The sequence below is a fragment of the Mus caroli genome, unplaced genomic scaffold (genome assembly GCF_978045245.1).
Source record: "Mus caroli unplaced genomic scaffold, Mus_caroli_1 scaffold_18, whole genome shotgun sequence".
NCBI classification, from domain to species: Eukaryota; Metazoa; Chordata; class Mammalia; order Rodentia; family Muridae; genus Mus; species Mus caroli.
In genome coordinates, this window is record NW_028227273.1 from 87,093,751 (window position 1) to 87,114,902 (window position 21,152).

Consider the following 21,152-nt stretch of genomic DNA (forward strand, 5'->3'; position numbering starts at 1 on the left):
ACCATCACTCAAAAAAAAAAAAAAAAAAGCCTATAGTCTTCTAATACATTCAATCCTGTTCTTCTAAATTGAGGGGGCTGAAGGAGAAGTACCTGAATTGCTCATGAAGGGTAATTTTCTGTGTTAGCCAACCCTGTTTAATTATACAAGTTTAATTAATTGGGGTGATTAATTAAATCAAAGGATGAAAAAACCAGAGAAAGGCTGTGGAGAGAATAGAATCCAGTTCATTAAGTGACCCTCTCCTAGTTCTATCTTGTCTGTCCACAGTCTGTCCTCTGAGCTACCTGGCTGATCCCTTTTCCTAGGACTGTAGAATGGTACTGGAAAAAAAAAGGTAAAACTTGTTTGTTGATGGATGGACAGACAGATGGATGGATGAAGAAGCTCACTGTCTAATTTCCCAGCACAGGTCATAATAGAGATGGTCTATGTTCCACTTCTTTGTATTCTGCCTAAGTAATGTTTCTCTCATCTTTGACATTGATCTGAAGTTACAGAGTGTGAACTCTAACCTCTGCCCACCTTCCTGAGAAGCAAAGGTAGCCCTTATAATTCAGATAAACACCTATGCACCACTTACTTCTTAGAACAGCTCTATTGTAATGGAAGGCAGGCCGTATGAATCAATTTCCGAAGTTGATGCCCATTTCTGACATTTCCCAGCTGGTTGTCTTGGGAAAAATCGTTTAACTTCACCAAGCCTCATTTTTGTCACCTGTAAAATGGGAGGGTCATATATTGCCATTGTCACAGGGTCAAACTTGGCATGGACAGTAATGATATTTGGGAAGCAACAATGACTGACCTGCCTTAAATGGATAGGTGGGGTGGAAGGAAGGGGACCTCGGGGCTGAGCCTTTCTCCATTTGCAGTCACTGTGGTCCTCCTACTGACTTGCTGCTGGTAAGAAGCAAAAATGATGCTAGATGGTTACCATGGAGACAGCTACACTGTCTGGGGAGAAATGGAGGAAGTGGGAACTTAGAAGTAACAGGGAGAAGTAGTGATGCTGGTATCCCATGGATGGCTTGATTTGTACCCTGGTTATTATAGGCATGAGTTTGAGTGCAGAGGGCACCCATTGGTATTTCTTGTGCCCATAACAAAGAATTGAATCAGAGACACATAGAGAGTGATAGGGATGGAAGCAGGTTTTTTTTTGTTTTGTTTTGTTTTGTTTTTTGTTTTTTGTTTTTTGTTTTTTTTGGAAGTGGGGGAGGTTTGGCTGTCCTGGCACTTGTTATGTAGACAAGGTTGGCCTCAAACTCACTGAGATCCTCTTGCCTGTGACTCCCAAGTCCTGGGATTAGAGTTGTGTGCCATCACACACAGTTCTGAAACAGTTTATTAGGAAGAAGAAAGGCACTCCCAAGAATGGAGATGGTATAGAGAGCTGGGGTAGGACTGAGGCTCAAACAGTCCCAGGTTGAGAGTTGTGACCCTTTATAGTTCATTTACAAAGCACTTGTCCTTGTCCTCTCCCCTCTTCCTCCTTTGTATATTGTGTGCTTTTCTGCTCATGCTCTGTCCCTTACATGCATCCTCAGTGTGGAGGAGTTCCAGGTCCTTCCATCAACTGGTTTCTTCCATATGTAAACTGTGCTCTCTCTCTCTCTGTCTCTCTGTCTCTCTTTCTCTCTCTCTCTGCTGTCATGGTGCAGTATCTAAATGTCTTAAGAAAAGATCTTAAATTTTTGTATGTAGTTTAAAATAAATTTTCTCAATTATTGAGACTTCCATATACATATGGAATGGACTAAGATCATGCCCTCACCCCATTTTCTCCTTTGAAACTTCATGAACAGGCCTTCATAGTCCACGTTTCTCTAAGAATTTGTATCTTCCAAGTCCCCACAACAAACAACTGCTCTTTACACTCCAAGAACCCAACAGCTTTTCTAGCCCAAAGTCCCAAATACCCCTACCCTCTTCCAACTAAAAAGTTAGAGGCATAAAAGCCATTTGATTAGGTCTAATATAGAAGCAACCCCACTTCTGATACCAACTTATTGCTTTGTTAACTTTTTTGTTGTGGTGACAAATACTACAACAAGGGGCTGGTGAGATGGCTCAGTGGGTAAGAGCACCCGACTGCTCTTCCAAAGGTCCGGAGTTCAAATCCCAGCAACCACATGGTGGCTCACAACCATCCGTAACGAGATCTGACTCCCTCTTCTGGAGTGTCTGAAGACAGCTACAGTGTACTTACATATAATCAATAAATAAATCTTTAATAAAAAAAATACTACAACAAAAAACAGCTTAGAGGAGGAAAGAGTTTATTTGATTTATGCTTCCAGGCCACATTGAAGGCATCATTGAGGGTAATCTTGGCAGAAAGTCAAGAGAGAACTTGAAGCAGAAACCACAGCGGAACACTACCTGCTGCCTCTCTTTCACTAACTCATTCCTACCTAGATTTCTTATACAACCCAGGACTTCTTGCCCAAGGAATAGTGCCTCCTACAGTGGGCTCTCCTACATCAGTTAACAACCAAGGCAACACTTATCTCAACATGTCCACAGGCCAATCTGATCTAGACAATTTCTCAGTTGATCCTTCTCCTCTCGTATGACTCTTGGCTCTGTCAAATTGACAATTAAGGCTAACCAGAACACCTGATGTGGTTGTTTAAATAATCTATCCTCAGTTGGTGGAATCGTTTGGGGAGGATTAGGAGCTATGGCCTTGTTGGAGGAGGTGTGTCACTGGGAGTAGACTTTGAGGTTTCAAAGAGCTCATGCCATTCCCAGCTAGCTCTCTCTGACTCTTGGTTGTGGATCAAAATGTAAGCACTCAGTTACAGCTCTAGTGCCACGCCCACCTGTCTGCTGCCATGATTCCTGCCATGATGGTTATGGATTCCATGGAACAATGACCCCAGATTAAATGTCTTCTTTATAAGTTGTCTTGGTCATGATGTTATATTGCAGCAACAGAATTTTAATCTTTTTAAATTTTTTATTGATTCTTTGTGAATAGCACATCATGTACCCCAGTCTCCACTCATCTCCCAGTCCCTTTGTACCCAGCCCTCACCCTTGTAATGCCCCCTGCCAAAGAGAATGAAATAAGATAAAAATTTTAAAAATGAGAAAATTAACGACAATAACAACAACAAAAGATATCTTGTGGTGGGAGCTGCACTGTCTAATAGTGTGTCCCACAGTGTGTCCCACAGTGTTTCCCACAGTGTGTCTCACTGTCCCACAGTGAGTCCCATAGTATATTCCTCTGTCCTCATATCTTCACCTGTAAACGTTCATTTTAATGGGTCACTGGTCTGATTCGAGGTCTCTGGCTTCTGCCACGCTATCAATGCTGGATCCTCACTGGGAGTCCTCTTGGTTATCTATCCTGTTCTTGTTGCCCTGTATCATGGAGATCCTGCAGCTTTGGTCTCTAGGACTGGCCCCTTCAAGGGCTCCAGCAGGTCATAAATGGGGTGGGCCAACTCAAAGCCCTGGACCTGGGTCTGGGAGGGAGCTGAGTTGATTACCCTGACAGCTTTCCTGTGCCTGTACCATCAGGATGAGTTCTCTAGCACTTCCCCAGCTAGCTCACCCAGTGCTTCCCTTGTCAAGGGGCAGGACTAGCTCTCCTGATATCCTGTCCTTGAGGACCAGATCACCTGCATTCTTGCCATCAGGGTCAGCTCTGCTGTCCTACCCAGCAGAGATACAGGTCCTGTTCTTGCCTGAATTGTGCAGCCGGTGAGGAATGAGGCCAGCTCCTGTTCTCAGGACCTCGGGGTCCAGCACTATAATCTTATGCTGCTTAAACTGCCAAGATGGAGAAATGCAGGTCAGAGTCTCCTCTAGTCATCTAGACAAACAGCGAGCTGATTACTTTGTATAAGACAAGCACCAATTTGTGATCAATCTATATTGGCAACCAACAGGAGGAACCTCCAAGTTCTGGCCAGTATCGAAGCCAGAAACGTAGACAGGCCTTTAAATAGAGATAAATGCTACCGTGAGTGGCATGAAGCTGGGAGAAATCAGGATCCCTCTGTATTTTCATAAACTATCCAATTACTAATCCAGCATGGTAAAATTTAAATGAGATAAATAACATATTTTTCCCTTTAATGTTCCCCAAAGCAATTGTAGATGTGTGAGACAATAATTCACAGAGAAAGATATGAAATATTGCCTACCAAAAGCACTGAGTACAAAACAAAGAGTTACGCACCTGTGAGATGTTGGGCCATACTGACAAAAACACTGTTTGCAAAAGAAGACATGGAGTCCTAGGCCGCACTTACCCTGGATGGAGCACTGTGATCACGCTTAGCAGCAGCTGGTGTATGGTGAGAAACTACAAACCTTATCATAAGAGAAATGATGAAAGGATAAAGCATATGGATGTCTGCCTGGAAATGACTCTTCAAAGCCTGATGAAGTCACTGCTCTGTCCTTTGGGGGAAAGGAAAGTCCTTGGAGAAAGATTTGCAAGATGCTACTTGATGAGAACTTGAAGGCACGTGCTTCTTCTCAGCCACATCTGCCTGGGCTCTGGTCCTTGGTCTCTGTGGCTGTCTCAGGGAGGGTTTCCATTGCTGTGAGCAGACACCAGGACCAAGGCAGCTCTTACAAGGACAGCATTTAATTGGGGCTGGCTCATAGGCTCTGAGTTTCAGTCCGTTATCATGGTGGGAAGCATGAAAAGGCCCAGGCAGGCATAGTGCTGGAGGAGATGAGAGATCTACATCTTCATTCAAAGGAAGCCAGGAGCTTGTTCTGAAGGCAAAAAGGAGAAAAGACTTTAACTTCCAGGCTGCTAGGAAGAGGGTCTCAAAGCCTGCCCCCACAGCGACACACTTCTTACAGCAAGGCCACACCAACTTCAACAAGGCCGCACCTCCTAATAGTGCCACTCCCTGGGCCAAGCATATTCAAACCACCACTGTGGGTTTTGGGGGAATCTCGGGAGATGCTGGTGGGAACTTCAGAGTCATTCCCCAGAAAAATCACCAAAAAAGAAACATCACATTTCACACGTTCCAAGGTTTGTATGTTTATGGATCCTCTTAGAGACACAGGTCCTGTTCTGAGAACCCCTCTCTGGAAGAATGAGAGACGAAATGAGGCAACATCACAGATAGTCACGTCATCGGAAGCACAAACCCTGTTATATTAGGAGTTTGTGCAATCCTCCTTGAAGTTGCTGCTCCTTTCCTTCTGCCTGGTTTCTGTCTTCAAGCGATAAAATACAATAGACATTTATTGATGTTGCTGAGAAGGAAGGGAAGCCTCAATTCTTCTCAATTCTGTTTTTTTTTTTTTTAATGGATTTGAGAGTTTTGCCTGCACATATGTCTATGTACCATCTACATGCATTATGCCCATAGAGACCAGAGGAGGGCACCAGAAGCCCTGGAACTGGAGTCACAGAGAGTTGTAAGCTGCCTGACATAGGCGCTGGAAATTGAACTTGGGTCTTCTGCATGGGCAGCAAGTGCTCTTTATCATAGAATCATCTTCCTAGCCTCCTTTTAAAGATATATATATATTTTTAAAGATTTATTTATTTATTATATGTAAGTACACGGTAGCTGTCTTCAGACACTCCAGAAGAGGGCATCATATCTCATTACGGATGGTTGTGAGCCACCATGTGGTTGCTGGGATTTGAACTCTGGACCTTCGGAAGAGCAGTCGGGTGCTCTTACCCACTGAGCCATCTCACCAGCCCCCAGATATTTTTAAAGAACATATTAGTATTTATGTGTCTGTGTGAGTTTATGGTGTGTGTGTGTGTGTGTGTGTCCCTGCAGAGGGCAGCAGATCCTCTGGAGCTGGAGTTATGGGTGGTTGTGAGCTGCAAATATTGGGGGCTGGAGGTTGAGCTCAGGTCCTCTAGAAGAGCAGAAAGTGCTCTTAGCCATTCTCTGCCCCTTATCTTTTTTTTTTTAAAAAATAACCTGTGTTTGTCTTCTTTATTTCTTCTCCTGTCCCTTTATTTCTTCTCCCTTCCTTCTTTCCTGTGTGTATTTTCTCAAAGACAAGCCAGGAATGTAGTGGGAGGGATTTTCGAGGGTGAGAGAGCAAGGCCAGCAGGAGCCTGAGATTAGCTAGGGGCTCTTCCCATTTCTTTGTCCTCTCCATGTTCTTTGTACCCTCAAGACTGGTCTTCACACCAGAATTCTAAGCATCCTAAGATGTTCAGATAGAAGTATTCATGCGACAGACACACTGGCTTCATTGCAAGGACTATTTTAGTATTAAAAGAATGTTCGATCGTGTAGGTAATGTCTTTATGAGTTCTGAACAACACATATAATAATACATATTGAATAATACATATTCAGTAGTATGTATATTAACCTCAGTTGTAACTCGGTTTGTTGTTATGGTAGTTTTTAACCAATGGGTTATCAAATTCTCACTTGCACAGGCAGGGTATCAGTTGCTCTCATAGTGCTTCCTTTATATCTTTCATAGGGAATGTAACGCTGTAATGACAGCAACTATGTCATGAGTTAGCATAAGCTGTTCACACAGTTGGTGACAATACTGGATGGCTGGTTAACTGAGCTTTATTTATAATCTTAGGGATCAAGAACATGGGTTGCAGGGCCTGCTGACAAGCAGTTGAATCTTTGTCTCACCAGCTTGGTATGTATCTTTTGGTGGTGTCAATCTTTTTGAGCATCTCAGGTTAGTGCTATACAAAATGGAAATGCTAAGATAGCTCGGGGCTTAAAGAAGATTAAACGAGACAATTTCTGTAGAGCACACACCCCAGTTATCTGGGACATACTAAAAATATTATTGATATTTGATGCACCTACCTTTTGGGGGGAAATTTGCAGAATTTGCAGACGACCCCACTGAGTTTATAGATGCCCACTCTTTCCTCACTGACACTCCTGTGAACTCTGTTACAACACAAAGGGATTTATAAGTTCATTGGGAGAAGTCGAAGCCTGTGGAGATGCTCCAAAAATCTGATTACCATGAATATCTCACAAAGAAGGAAAGAGAAACAACTGGCCTCAGGCAGTTCATTTATTGCCAACCCCTGGCTTTGTTTCACATTCCCCTGACTAAAGGAGCATGTCCCAATTTGTATGGTTGTTTTAAATACTGATCAGCCTTCATTTCATTTATTAATGTCAGGTGTAGCTATGCTTCTTAAGCAAATAAAGGGCTTGCTCCCTCAGCCTCCTATTTTAAGCTTAATCCGTTCTGTTTTTCTGCTGACATGAGCATGCCTCACTTTGCTGATGGGCAAGAACCTGAGGTCGGAGAAGTCACAACAGTGGCTGCCTCGGAGTGGCCAAGCTTCCCTGGGTTGGGGTCTTTCTTTGACAGTTGTGTATGGCGTGTGTCAAGGTTTCCAGGGCTGTAGCAGAGATTCCAGGACTGCCTGTAGTATGAAGGGGGAACCTGTATAAACATGTCATCTAGTGAATCTTGGAAAGGGCTGGGAGGAAAGGCTTACTCTTTTCGAGCTCGTGGCCTATAGAGACCTGGTCTCAAGGATGGGCTCAGAAAGGAAGCAGTCTGCCTTGTTCCAAGCCTGGCTCAGTTTAGAATAAAACACACACAGAGAAACGTACAGAGGAAACTATTTGGGAGCAGGAACTGGGTGTGTTTCAGACATTAAGTCTGCAGAGAGAAATCTGTAGATTTCTTTTCCTTTCTCTCTCCCTCCCTCTTTCCCTTTCTCCCTCCCTCCTCCCTCATTTTTAAAAGAAAAACAAGAGCCTGGAAATGAAGTTTGGTAGAGACCCTTTATGTGGGACATCTGCCCAGAAGAGGAGACAAGAGACACAATAGGAAGCAATCCCACATGTAATGCTCACTTCCTGATCCCAGGGACAAAAAGGAACACAGCTGTTGAGAACTTAACTGAGGTCCAAGTTAGAGGCAGTTGGTAGGCTGAGCAGAAAGTTCTTCACACTGCTAAATGGCTGCATTTATTCTCCGTGTTTGTAAGTTGGACTTTGTTTGCTCCTATGATTGCTCCTGAGATGCCAGAAGTGAGAAGGGGCAGTGGTCTTTGTGCCCAGCATCTCTCTGTATGAGTTACGGTGGCCAAAGTGTCTGACAGAAGCAACTTAAGGGAGCATTTCAGTTCTCTTCCATTGCTGTCGTAAAACACTCTAACCAAAGCAGCTTAAGGGTTTATCAGACTTACATTTCCAGACCACAGTTTATCACTGAGGGAAGTTAGGGCAGGAACCCAAGCAGGAACTAGAACTAGAAACAGTAGCAACACTTCTTAAAGGTTTACTCTCTGTCTCTTGCTTTGCAAGCTTTCTTATAGAGCCCAGGGCCACCTGCCTAGGGAATGTGCCACCCACAATGGACCAGGCCTTCCTAATTAATAATTAAGACAACCATCAATGTATCCATGAGGCTATCTGATCTAGGCAATCCCCCAGTGTGGCTTCTCTCAGATAACCTCAGGACGGATCAAGTTGTCAATCAAGGCTAACCAGTACAAGGAGGAAAGGTTTATTTTGCTGGCATTTTCAGAGGAATCAGTCCATTGTGGTGGGAGAAAAGCTTAGTACCGCATGATAGACCTAGAAGCAGAGGAAAAGGAAACTCTATTTCTTCCATTTGTTTCCTTTACCTGCCCTTTTATTCCATCCGGGCTCTTGGCCCATGGGACAGTATCGCCCCTATTCAAAGCTGGCCCTCCCCTCTCAGTTAAGCCTTTCTGAAAGACCTTCATAGACATTCTCACAGTTATTCTACACCCAGTCAAATTGACAGTGATTACTAACAAGTCTACCCCTTATCAAGTTGACACCCAGACACATCATTTTAAACCATAACATTTTTCTACACGTGACCACTGAAAAGCTTATACCCACCTCATAATGAAAATACATCCAGTCCAACTTCTGAGTCCCCATAGTATTAATAGTTTTAAAATTATTCAAAAGTCTTAAGTTCAAAGTCTCTTGAGAGTCAAAGCAACTTCTAGCTATGAGACACTGTAAATATAAAGAAGTTACTTATTCCCAATGTACAAAGATACAGAGAAAACATATTCATTCCAAATAGAAGAGCAAGAGGACAGGAAGTAAGCATTGTACCAAAATAACCTAGTAAGACAACATTTCAATTGTATGGTTTCACACCCACCATTTGGTTTCCGTACTGTAGTGAGGTGAGCCTGAGTAGGCTCAGGCATTCTGTCTCTATGATCTTGAGATTTATAGCCCACATGGCCCTCTTTTAGGTTGGCTTCACTCATTCCCTGCACTTTCCTTAGAAGTTGTTCCACATTTCCAGTGTCTCTGACATCCTAGATTTCTGTTATGACTTAAGCATCATGCTCACAGCCTCACACATTACTCTTTCGGGATGTTCCCACAGGAGATCTAATCTTGCTGCACATTGTCTGGCCTCCAAAGCCTTCCTTAAGAATCTGGGTGAAGGCTCTGTGACCTTATCATTTTCTGTGTATCTGAAAAGCCAGCACTAAGTGCATAACACCAGGTTTAAAATGACGACAGTAACCAGCATGTCAAAATAGCATGCTGGAAACAAAACACCTGACACATATGTTTGGACACAGTACAAAAATAACCAATTATTATAACAGAAGCCACAATGTCTTAAAAGTAGAATTGGCCAGCCATATTGGACGTGTGTGTGTGTGTGTGTGTGTGTGTGTGTGTGTGTGTGTTTGGAAGATCTCATATTTGCCACCTGGCTAAATGGAGCTGATAAGCAGTCTCCTGGTTGCCATCCTTATCTCTCTTCCATAATTTATGGAATAGACTTGATAACCTTAATTTTAATGAACATTCTGAGGGACTCCCCTTTAGACACTACAATTTTTTTTAAAAAATTCTAATTATTTTCTTCATATACATTTCAAATGCTATCCTGAAAGTTCCCTATTCCCTCCCTCTGCCCTGCTCCCCTACTCACTCACTCCCACTTCTTGGCCCTGGTGTTCCCCTGTACTGGGGCATATAGAGTTTGCAAGACCAAGGGGCCTCTCTTCCCAGTGATGGCCGAATAGGCCATCTTCTGCTACATATGCAGCTAGAGTCAAGAGCTCTGGGGGTACTGATTAGTTCATATTGTTGTTCCACCTATAGGGTTGCAGACCCCTTTAGCTCCTTGGGTACTCTCTCTAGTTCCTCCATTGGGGACCCTGTGTTCCATCCAATAGATGACTGTGAGCATCCACTTCTGTGTTTGCCAGGCACCGGCATAGCCTCACAAGAGACAGCTATATCAGGGTCCTTTCAGCACAATCTTGTTGGTGTATGCAATGGTGTCTGCGTTTGGAGGCTAATTATGGGATGGATCCCCGGGTGCAGCAGTCTCTAGATGGTCCATCCTTTCGTCTCAGCTCCAAACTTTGTCTCTGTAACTCCTTCTATGGGAGTTTTGTTCCCAATTCTAAGAAGGGGTGAAGTGTCCATACTTTGGTCTTCATTCTTCTTGAGTTTTATGTTAGACACTACATTTTTAAAAGAATTATTATTTATTTGTTATGAGCCACCATGTGGTTGTTGGAAATTGAACTCAGGAGGAGCAGTCAGCACTCTTAACTGCTGAGCCATCTCTCCAGGCCCCCAGGGACTCCCTTGAGAACATGTAGTCAAAACCACCCCACAGAATTTGGTCAATTTAGTTACAGCATCCAGTTAAATGATTCCAAGCGTCACATGTTTAATAGGTACTTTACATACACTCTTGTGTACCTTCTGTGAAGCTAGGAGGCACTGTACACTCTTGATGTACTTAAGGTTTGGCTGTCAAGAAAGACACAGTTCCCACAAGCACTGGTTGGGAACAAGGCTTTACTCATGCAGAGAAGAAATGAAGTGTGATCAGCTTCAATAGAAGACAGGGGTCTCCTGGACCCAGCGAGGAATGGTCTGCACTCATCCTTCTTGTAGGTGGGCACATCCTTTCCCTGTATAGCCTGCAATATAGACCCCTGGGGATGTCCCTATGCCTGCTTACATAGAGCAAAAACTTGCCCAGCACAGCAGTGGTCTCCGTTTTCCCAGTAAGGAGATCTGCTAGCCCAGGCCTCTATTGTCTCTAACTCTGATGTCTGTTCCTGTGCAGACATGGAAAGACTGCGTATGTGAGACTGGCTATCCTAACAAAATTAAGTATAGAAAGTGAAATATGTGACTCTGGGTTGATGAAGAACCCTCCATCCCTCCTGGCTTCTGACAGCGTCAGAGAAGGTGGCCTCTAGTCAGGGAAGGACGGGAAGGACTGTGAGCCGTGACTAATTTCCAAATGTTTGGGAGGATCCAGGCCTGGAAGGGTTAGCAGGAAGTAGAACAGGCATGCGCATGGGATTCCCATAAGACTTGGGGTGGGGTAAGATGATAACGAGTGTTTGGTCACCGTCACTAGATGAATTCTGTCCTCTCCAACCCTTTGTTGAAACCTTGGCCTTCAGTCTCATTTGAATATAGAGTCATCCCAAGACCTAATCAAATTAAGATTACATCATTAGAGTGGACTATAATCTGACAGAACTGTGGTTCACATAGGAAGAATATAGACAGACAGAGGTCTCATGGAAATGGTGAGATGATATATCTCTGTTGTCTGAAGCTCCTCAATGTTGGCAATTTGTTATAGAATCCCCAGGAAACAAATGCAGATGTGCTGACTGGGTTCACCATCTGGAGAGGGGGCGCGTCTGATGCTGGTGGGTGTATCAAGGGACCTGGGGGACATTGGTGTGCAGCTATAGAATGCTTAAAGACAAGACTCATGGGTAGCTTTTATGGCCCCAGCCAACTTGCTCATGAGGCAATTATGGCCATGACACTGACTAATCTATCTTGTACATGTTTGTGCAGAATTCCATGTGTGCTCCTCTCCTATGACCAAACCTGCCAATCATACTTCATTGTATAGCAAACAAACTTGTAAAGACCTCCCTAATCCTCAGAATAAATTACTTCCCAGATGTGATGTTGTGTTAGTTATATGGTCTTCCTCAGCTTCTAGGAGGAAAGAGTAAAACTTACTGAGTACACCGTAAGGAAAACCCGTTTTAAAAACATGGACCTTTAGGGCCTAGCAGTCAAGAGCACTTGTTGCTTTTGTGGGAGACTTGGGTTTAGTTCCCAGCATCCGAGCAGCAGCACACACTTATCCATAACTCCAGTTCCAGGGGACCTGATATCTTCTTCTGGTCCTTGTGTACCAGGCACCCAAGTGTTTGCTTTCCAGAAATTAGAAGTAAGACTTTATAATTGAAGAGAGTACATCCTTCAGGCTCTGGACTTGAGCTGGATCTGACCTAGGAGCCTCCTTCCTGAGGACGACTGGCTTTCTTCACTTTCCGGGAAGGAACTGTGCAGCCTGCCACGGAAACAACCAACACTTCTCCCCAGCTGTGAAGCCTAGGAACAGTGCTCGGAATGACATCCCCTAGCGTACAATATGACACTTACATCCTGGTGGCAGCCATAGCTCAGCTGTCTACTTGGACTTGAGACCTTCTCAATAGGGGGGAAATCATGCCGGTCCTGTAAACGTAGCCCATTACCTGTGGCTAATGAGGCCATGGACCCTAGAGAAGAACCTGCTGCCACTACTTGCTTTCACCAGTAGAATCCCTAACAGTGCTCTAAATACTTATAAATCTAAATAAGTGTAGCTGATGCCTCATCAAAATAACTTCTTTTTGGTCACAGAGACATTACAGAAACTCACAACTGGTAAAAATACAGACAACATGACAAACGGGGTGCCCCGCCCCAACTGATACATCCACAATCCGACCTCTATACCTGGGCTCAGAGAGCACGGAGGAACACAGAGTGCAAAGAGTGTAAAAGCCATAGAGCCAGCCTGTGTGTGGTGAGGCTCTGTCTTCGGGACATGTTGCAGAACCTACCCTCAGGAAGCCTTTACAGGGTAGCTGCCTAAGCAAGACCCAGACAAGGATAACACCAGTTGTCATGCCAACAAGAAGAGGGAAATCCCACAAGGTCCCACTCCTTGATTAAGAATTATAGGCAGTTAATGGCTGCTGAGTGAGAAAAAAATCAGTCTTATCAGGAACAAGCCCCTGAGAGGTTATTTAATCCCTAAACACATACATATAGGATCAACACTAAGTGAACTCAGCAGGTTAATAAAACATTTATTACATATATACATGTCATGGTTTGTATATTCTTGGACCACGGAGTGATACCATTTGGAGGTGTGGCCTTGTTGGAATAGATGTGATCTGGTTGAAATAGGCGTGTCACTGTGGGTGTGGGCTTAATACCCTCACCCTAGTTTCCTGGGAAGTCAACTACTAGCAGCCTTTGGATAAAGACAGAACTCTCAGCTCTGCCTGCGCCATGCCTGCCTGGATACTGCCATGCTCTCACCTTGATGATAATAGACTGAACCTCTGAGACTGTAAGCCAGCCCCAAGTAAATGTTATTTTTTTTATAAGACTTGCCTTGGTCATGGTGTCTGTTCACAGCAGTAAAACCCTAAGACAATACACATACATAATATATCCATATGTACATATCTAATATATACATGTACACACACATATACATACATATATGCATACATATATACATATGTGTGTATATGACAATAATAATATGGAATAAGAGGCCATGAATTTGAGAGGGAGTTAGGGTTGGCTCAAGAGGAGTTGGGGGTGGGGATAATGTAAATAAGATATTCATTATGAAATCCTTACATAGTAAATTAGTTAATTAAAGATACTTGCATGTATGGAACTCTCAAAGAATTAATAAAATATTTAAGAAATACAACATTAAAAAGGAAAGAAATACAACATTTAAATCAGAGAAAAAGGGGACAGTATTAGCAGCTCATGTGACTGGAGAGTGGGATGGTCCATCAGTAAAGAGCCAGGGAAGCAAGACCTGCTTAGGCGGAGAGCTGGAAGCAATGACATAGCCCCTTGCCCTCCTCAACCCTTTGAAGATCCACCAGTGCAAGTTCATGTTGAAGAATCTGGCCTCAGATGCTCTCGGCGCTGGATGCAGAAGGAAACAGAGTAAAGCAAACAGCAAAACCTCCAGAAGAGTCAAGTGTGTGAGAACAAAACCTTCCCTTCTACTCTGTGTTCCACCCATGCGCCCAACTTAACTCATATTCAGAGCGAGTGTCCCCCCCCCCCACGCCTGGTTCACGAGCCTGTGCTAGCTCTCACTGGAAACACTGGAGCCAACACACACACAGAAGCATCTTCTGGGTTTTCCAGGTGACTCTCAGTTCACACAGTCAAAGTCAACCACCACTTGCTCCTTCGCTGTCATCTCCCTGCCACCGGCCCCACCCCCTCCCCCAGGTTTAGGATAATAGCATACTGTGCAAACTTTCAGGGTCTCACCCACTCCTCTACCCTGGCCACTGAACTGCCCACCATTACATAGGGCTTCTCTGAATCAAGGATAATATATGCTCCTTAGAAATTTCTAACCAGACTAGATGGAATCTCCCAACTCCTGCAGCAAGCACTGAAAATAAAAACAGCAAGAGACTACAAACAGCACAAGGTCGTCCTTGTGTCCTTGTGTCTGAGTAACAGGCGTGCGTGGCAGGTAAATAACCCCTCTGAAAAATATATTCACACCCTTATAAGAACGAATACGTTCATTTGTTGTAAGTGCTCTGTTGCAGAATCCTGACAGATACACCACCTCTTCATCTCCACTCTGTCATGTGACAACTCTAGGGCACCCTCAGTGACCTTCTCAGTGTGAGGGCAAAGGTCTCCCTTCCAGCGGGCCTGTATGCTGCGTCTTGCTGGCTTAATGAACCTCATTAAGGAGAGGTTAGGATGAGAAAATTCAGGAAAAAAGAGGCAGAGATCTGATCTCAGTTCTGCCTCAGTTCCGGATTACAGGCTATCCACAAACCCATTCAGTCTCTCTGCCATAGATTCTTCATCTTCCCAGTGGGGAAGGAAAATCAGCTACCTTGTAGCATCTCTGTAAGTGTTAAATGTTTCTGTCTTGCACCTCTTGCATCAAAGTACTCTATAAATGCTAACTCTATTATCATAAAACTCCCAGGAGACCCCTATCACAGTCTGGATCAAAGAGAGCAAGCTATTGGCTGAGAGCTGGGCAGTTGGCCAAAGACATCAGCGGGCTGGGGGCTGGGAAGCAGCGTGAACCACATACGGGAGCTGGAGCCCAGCATGTTGAATCTGAGAGGGGGGATTGAAGCGGGTGTTGCCCAGAGAAGACTTGTCGGTCAGCAGAGTGGTGGAAATGAGTCCTGGTGAGGACATGGCTGCATCAGCTGGCAGGGGCAAGAATTCACAGGGAGGCCATGGGAAGGTCCCTGTAGAAAAGTCGGCTTACTCTCTGACCAGCCAAATGAGTCATTTGCAGATAAGTCTTTAGCTGGGGGCTGATTGGGCCTTGGATCAGACATGTACGTCAGAAAGGGCCTTGGCTCCAGAGAACAATAACTTCTCCTCCTCATATGTGACACACACACACACACACACACACACACACACACACATATATATATATTTTGATAAATTAAGAGCATGACCTCAGCGCTTTGGTGATAAGACAGCAATATCATTGTGTCCCTGGGGCAGATGGTCTCCTGTGATGGGATACTTCAAAGCCTGTGATAGTCAAGGGACTCAGAGTGCCCTGTTTTAGAAACGATGAACTTGGCCAGGATAAAGAGAGGAGAAAGTCGAATTACAGGGTGTTAGAGAAGTTATTTAATCCCAAGCTAAGGTTTCTTCCCTGCCTTTGACCGTTTAGTTCCAGATAAAAGACAAGTATAACCTTTCCATTTACAATAAGCCTTAATTAGCCCTAGAGGTGCAAGATTGGACAGAGCCCCATCCTCTAAGCTATTAGAATCTACTTTCCTATCCATAACACCAAGTTATTACTTGCTGTGCTCCATCTGGGCTGCTCTTAACTCCAATTGGCCAGCCCTCAGGGCCACATTTTTTTGGCTCCCCTAATCCATGATGTCTTCTCCTTCCTCCTTCACTTTCTTCTTCCACTCATGGTTCTCCCCTGATCCCTAGCCTGAGACTCCTAAACCCCACCTATGTCTCTTCTGCCCAACTATTGGCTGTCGGCATCTTTATTTACCAATCAGAAATAACATTGGGGCAAGGACACATAGTGCCACTTGGTTCTACCTGCAGATTCTCTTGTCTCTGGGACAACCAGGTCTTGGGGGCCCAATATTAGCATTAGTATACAAACAGCATCAGGCCAACCCACTACAACAGGGTTAGCCTCTTTCTGTGCCCATTCTGAGTATTAACACAGCAGCTTTCAATTTCCCCTGTCAGGTGCCTTCTAGGGAGTGGCTGACAGATGACGCTGGCTCCTTGGTCCATTCTAAATGGGTGCTTCCTTCCCAGGCATGTTTCTTCTGGGACCATCTGTCCTGGGAGAGTCATCTGGTCTACTAGCAACTGTTCAGCTCCATCCATGTAGGGCATGGTAGTTACAGTGGGATGATCTTGTGGGGAGGGGACTGAACTAAAGGAACATATGGGTTGAGTCACCTTTGCTTTTAAAAGACAATGACAACGTTCTTTAAAGTAGACACCATGTCTTTGGAGCTGAAACTTGGAACCAAGCCTCCTCTTATCAGTTCAGTTTCCCAGAAACCACAGAGGGTCCCCACCAACATTGTGTCCCTGTTTCTTATGGTTACAGCCTGTTTTTGAATGTGTACCTTGCTGGCGGCTCCCTTTGTGTATCCTGGGACTCTCTCTTTCAGAAGCCAAGGATAACAAATACCTCTTGTAAGAAACGTTCCTTAACTGAACTGTGGAGGTTGCAGGTGTATGCCTATCTACCTGGGTCCTGGTACCAGAAAACTGGCCAAGGACCAGGATGCATTTGCCTTGAAAACATTTCTTTAGTGTGCTCGATGCTTGAGTCTCCAACCTCAAAGAAAGTAGATGCCCATCTGCAATGAGGCTGGGCCTCGTCCAGGTGGGAGGCTTTAAGAACACAGACTAAAGCTTTGGTAAAGGAATCAGGTTTGCTTCTAGACTGCAGGTTGAAACCCTACTGAGTGTCTAGCCTGCTTTCCACACACCTGTCTGACTCTCCAGTCTGCTGGCGATCTCTACGGAGGTCAGCTCTGCATATTCACACGCAAACAAGTGGCCATCCCTGTCTCTGTCTTTCGTCCCCCTTTTCTTCCCAATCTCCCTGGTCTCTGTGTCTATGCATACACACCCAGCTGCTCCGTTGCTCAGGCTGCTTAGTGCTCCTTGCCCAGGCAGTTGCTCTCTTCCTCTGGGGACATTGACTCACAGTCAGTTCTCACCCTCTTTAGGTGAGCCCCGCAACTTTCTCACTTACCTTGGCTCTTCTTCTGATGGGCTTGAAGCACTACTACTTGTTATTATACCATTTTAGCTTTGGATTTGCTCTTTTTCTGTTATTTAAGAGCATTTGACCACTGGCTAGAGCATTTGACCTGCTAAGCAGAACCCGAAAAAGACAGCTGTTGTGGTCGTGGGCTCTATTCTCTTGTTTCTGTCACAGGCCCTACCTGAAATGGCACACCAAAAACACTCACATGGATGAATTAAAACTAGACTCTGCCTGCTGTTCAAGGATACAGGGTGACTTCAAAGTGGCTGTTGCCTTGGCTCCTTTGATGATTGGAATGGCTTCAGGCAGTGTTATTCCTGGTACATGTCATAAGCCGTCATCTTTTTCCTCATTCACAGATATGTGCAAGTCTCAGCAGCTATTCACAAATAATAGAGCACACTCCACTCATGAGACCTCAAGTTTGGCAACCAAGCAGCTGCATTATCCATCAGTGTCGCCTAGAGCCACCCTCTGATCAATAAGGGGTGGGCAGAACAATCCGGACTTTCTTTGTCATCATTTTGAAATATTTACGCATGGCTGGAGACAGGTAGTGTGTGCCTGATGCTCTTGCTTCATAGGATTTCCACTAAGACAGGCTTGATCCTGATGCCTCGTTTGTGCCTGTGAATTTTCAAGCCCCAACTTGACGGAGTTGTAGATTTCTTATTTGGAAGCCTCCGGGAAGGTGAGTGTCTCTACCTGCTCCTCACCTGCAACTCCTTGAGAAAACAGACTTTTCTTTCCAGTAGAAGAAAAGCACAAGTTTTCTTTTCTGAGCTGTCCTGGATCTTGAAACTGCAGCTCTAGCACACACTGTCTACTATTGTATCTGAAACAGCAGAGGCTGTGCTTGACTCTAAAGTCCCTTGGAAATAGCTGCAGAGGAGGGGAGTGACTGGGAACTGGGGTTCAGGTCTTGGGCTCTGTTACTGTTGGAACGTCTCCTTTTCTCCAAATATGTCAAATAATGATAATTACGCTGATATGTACTGTTTGCAAGATCTGGTTCCAGGTGCTTTATCTCTATGCTCAACAACCTGTTGTGTTCAGACCTGGGAACTAAGGCACATGAAGTCACTCTCTCAGCCATGGTCTGTACACTCTTTATAGTTTCTTCCTGCCTCTAATGACCAAATCCAGAGCCTTACCCCAGAGCGAGTGTCCCTTCAGACTTCCGTTTCCAGCCACCTACCTTAGCCATCTGGAAGTCCAATGTGTCCTCAGCCCGAGCTCCTCAGCTCTCCCAGGACCCCTGCTGCTTTGCCAGGTCCCTGCCTCAGCATGTGACCAGCTGGACACTCAAGCCAGGAGCATCTCTTCTTCCCCTGACTCATCTTCCCATGCCAGCGGCTAATGCCAAAGTTTGCCCATTCTCCTAACTATCCCCACCGCGTCCCTCCCTTGCTATCACCCCCACAACTGCCATCATCCCAATGCATTTGAGCTTATTTTTTCGAACACTACAAAATACTAAGCCAAGTACATTTACTGTCTATTGACTCATAACAAATTACCCCAAATCTAATAACTAAAGACAGCCATGTTTGTCTCACAGCTGCTGTGGGTAACAGGCCCTGGAGTGACTGAGCTAAGTAGATCTACCTTAGAAATTCTTCTCAGGCTGAAGTCAAAACAGGTCTGGAATGGTGGCCATCTCAAGGCCAGGGAGGCTCAGCCTCCATTTGTGGGTAGACTGTAGACTTCTTAGCTACTATGCACATCTTTCCACAGGGTGGCACGTCACATGATTTTTCCAGAACAATGGGATGGGGTTACCCCAGGACAGAAGCCACAGTCCTTTTGTTACCTAGTCTCAGACATGACATCATATTACCTTGGACATCTCCTATTCATTAAAAATAAGTTATTCAATACAACCCATACTTGAAGGAAGGGAACTGCACCAAATTATGGAGGTAGGACTCATTGGTGCTATGTGAGAGCCCCTCTTCTATGCTACACATTTTTTCTTATTTCTTTGTTGTTGATGTGAGCATCATTGATTTTTAGGACATGGTCCTGATGGCTTGCCAGGCAGTCCCTCTGCTGCTTCCGATGCACAGGGCAAACCCTGACACCCCAGACTGTATCAAAGATGTCTGTTTGGGTTCAGCGTCATGTGGTCATCCAAACGCATTCAGTGAACAGCAGCACTTGCGTTCATTTCTCTTTCTGTTAGGACTGAGAGGACATTTACATGATTATTATAAGACATGACTGCAAACTTTTTTTTTCCAGTAAAAGTGAATAATAAAAGCCTTTCTCGGCTTACTAGTTGTACTGGTTAGTTTTGTGTCAACTTGACACAGCTGGACTTATCACAGAGAAAGGAGCTTCAGTTGAGGAAATGCCTCCATGAGATCCAACTCTAAGGCATTTCCTCAATTAGTGATCAAGGGGGAAAGACCCCTTGTGGGTGGGACCATCCCTGGGCTGGTAGTCTTGGTTCTATAAGAGAGCAGGCTGAGCAAGCCAGGGGAAGCCAGCCAGTAAAGAACATTCCTCCATGGCCTCTGCATCAGCTCCTGCTTTCTGACCTGCTTGAGTTCCAGTCCTGACTTTCTTTGGTGATAACAGCAGTGTGGAAATGTAAGCTGAATAAACCCTTTCCTCCCCAACTGCTTCTTGGTCATGATGTTTGTGCAGGAATAGAAACCCTGACTAAGACAAATTGGTACCAGCATAGTGGGGTATTCCTGTGACAACCTGACCATGTTTTGGGGAGGACTGTGGAAGGACTTTGGAACTTTGGGCTAGAAGATCCATTCAGTGTTAAGAACTCTGTTCAATGTTGTGTAGGAGCTTGGAAGATAATGTTGAGAACAGTGCAGAAGATGGAGGTCTGGCTTGTGAAATTTCAGAGGGAAAATTAAAGACTCTTTTCAGGGCCATTGCTATTTTGATTGGGAAGATTCTGTGGTTCTGGTAAGCTGGGGCTGAAGAATCAGCTGTGATTAACAAGATACCAGAACTACTAAAGTGAAACTTTTGAATTACTGGGACTATTGATGCTGGTTAGCTGGAGCTAAGAAATTAGCGGTGATTCAGAAGAGACCAGCATCGTTGAGGTAACATCTTCTGGGAAGTGTTTTCTGAAAGCACAAAGAGGCTGTGTTCCAGAGATAGCCAAGGTTGTACTCCTGCTGCAGCGGGACTTGGTAATGTGTAAGGGTCACCCAGGGGGTACTAGCTTTAAAGACATGAAGGGGTCATGCAGAGCAGCTGAGGCTCAGCACTGTGAGAGGCTATGGAAGGCCATTGGTGAAGGTGCAGCCTCGGTTGCAATTGATGGCCCAGGACTGAAGGGGTCATGCAGTGTTTTGGAGATGCCAGTACCATGAGATGACCACCAAGAGCAGCAGCAGCAGTGGAGTACAGGCATCTGGAGCCTAGAGGATGACACGTGTGCTACAAAGGGCATGGCTGGAGAAGTGACCCAAGCCCTTGGAGGAGCCCAGAAGATCGTGAGTTGGATCCCAGACATTGGATGGTTGGAGATTGATTTTTGCTTTTGATTGTGACTGTGCCCTGATATTTTCCCTCTTGAAGGAAGAAACTATTTTAGTGGAGCCCACAGTTAAGAGACTTAATTGTAAAACGACTTTGGATTTTAAAAGTGATGGATATTTTAAAGAGATTGAAATTTTAAGAATATGTAAAGACTGTGGGACGTTTAAAGTTATTTAGACCTTGAGGATGAATAAGAATGTAAGGGTTGAGGCTTACTAGTGATGTGTTTGTGTGTCAAGTTGACAAGGGGTGAATTGTACTGGCTAGTTTTGTGTCAACTTGACACAGCTTATCTCAGA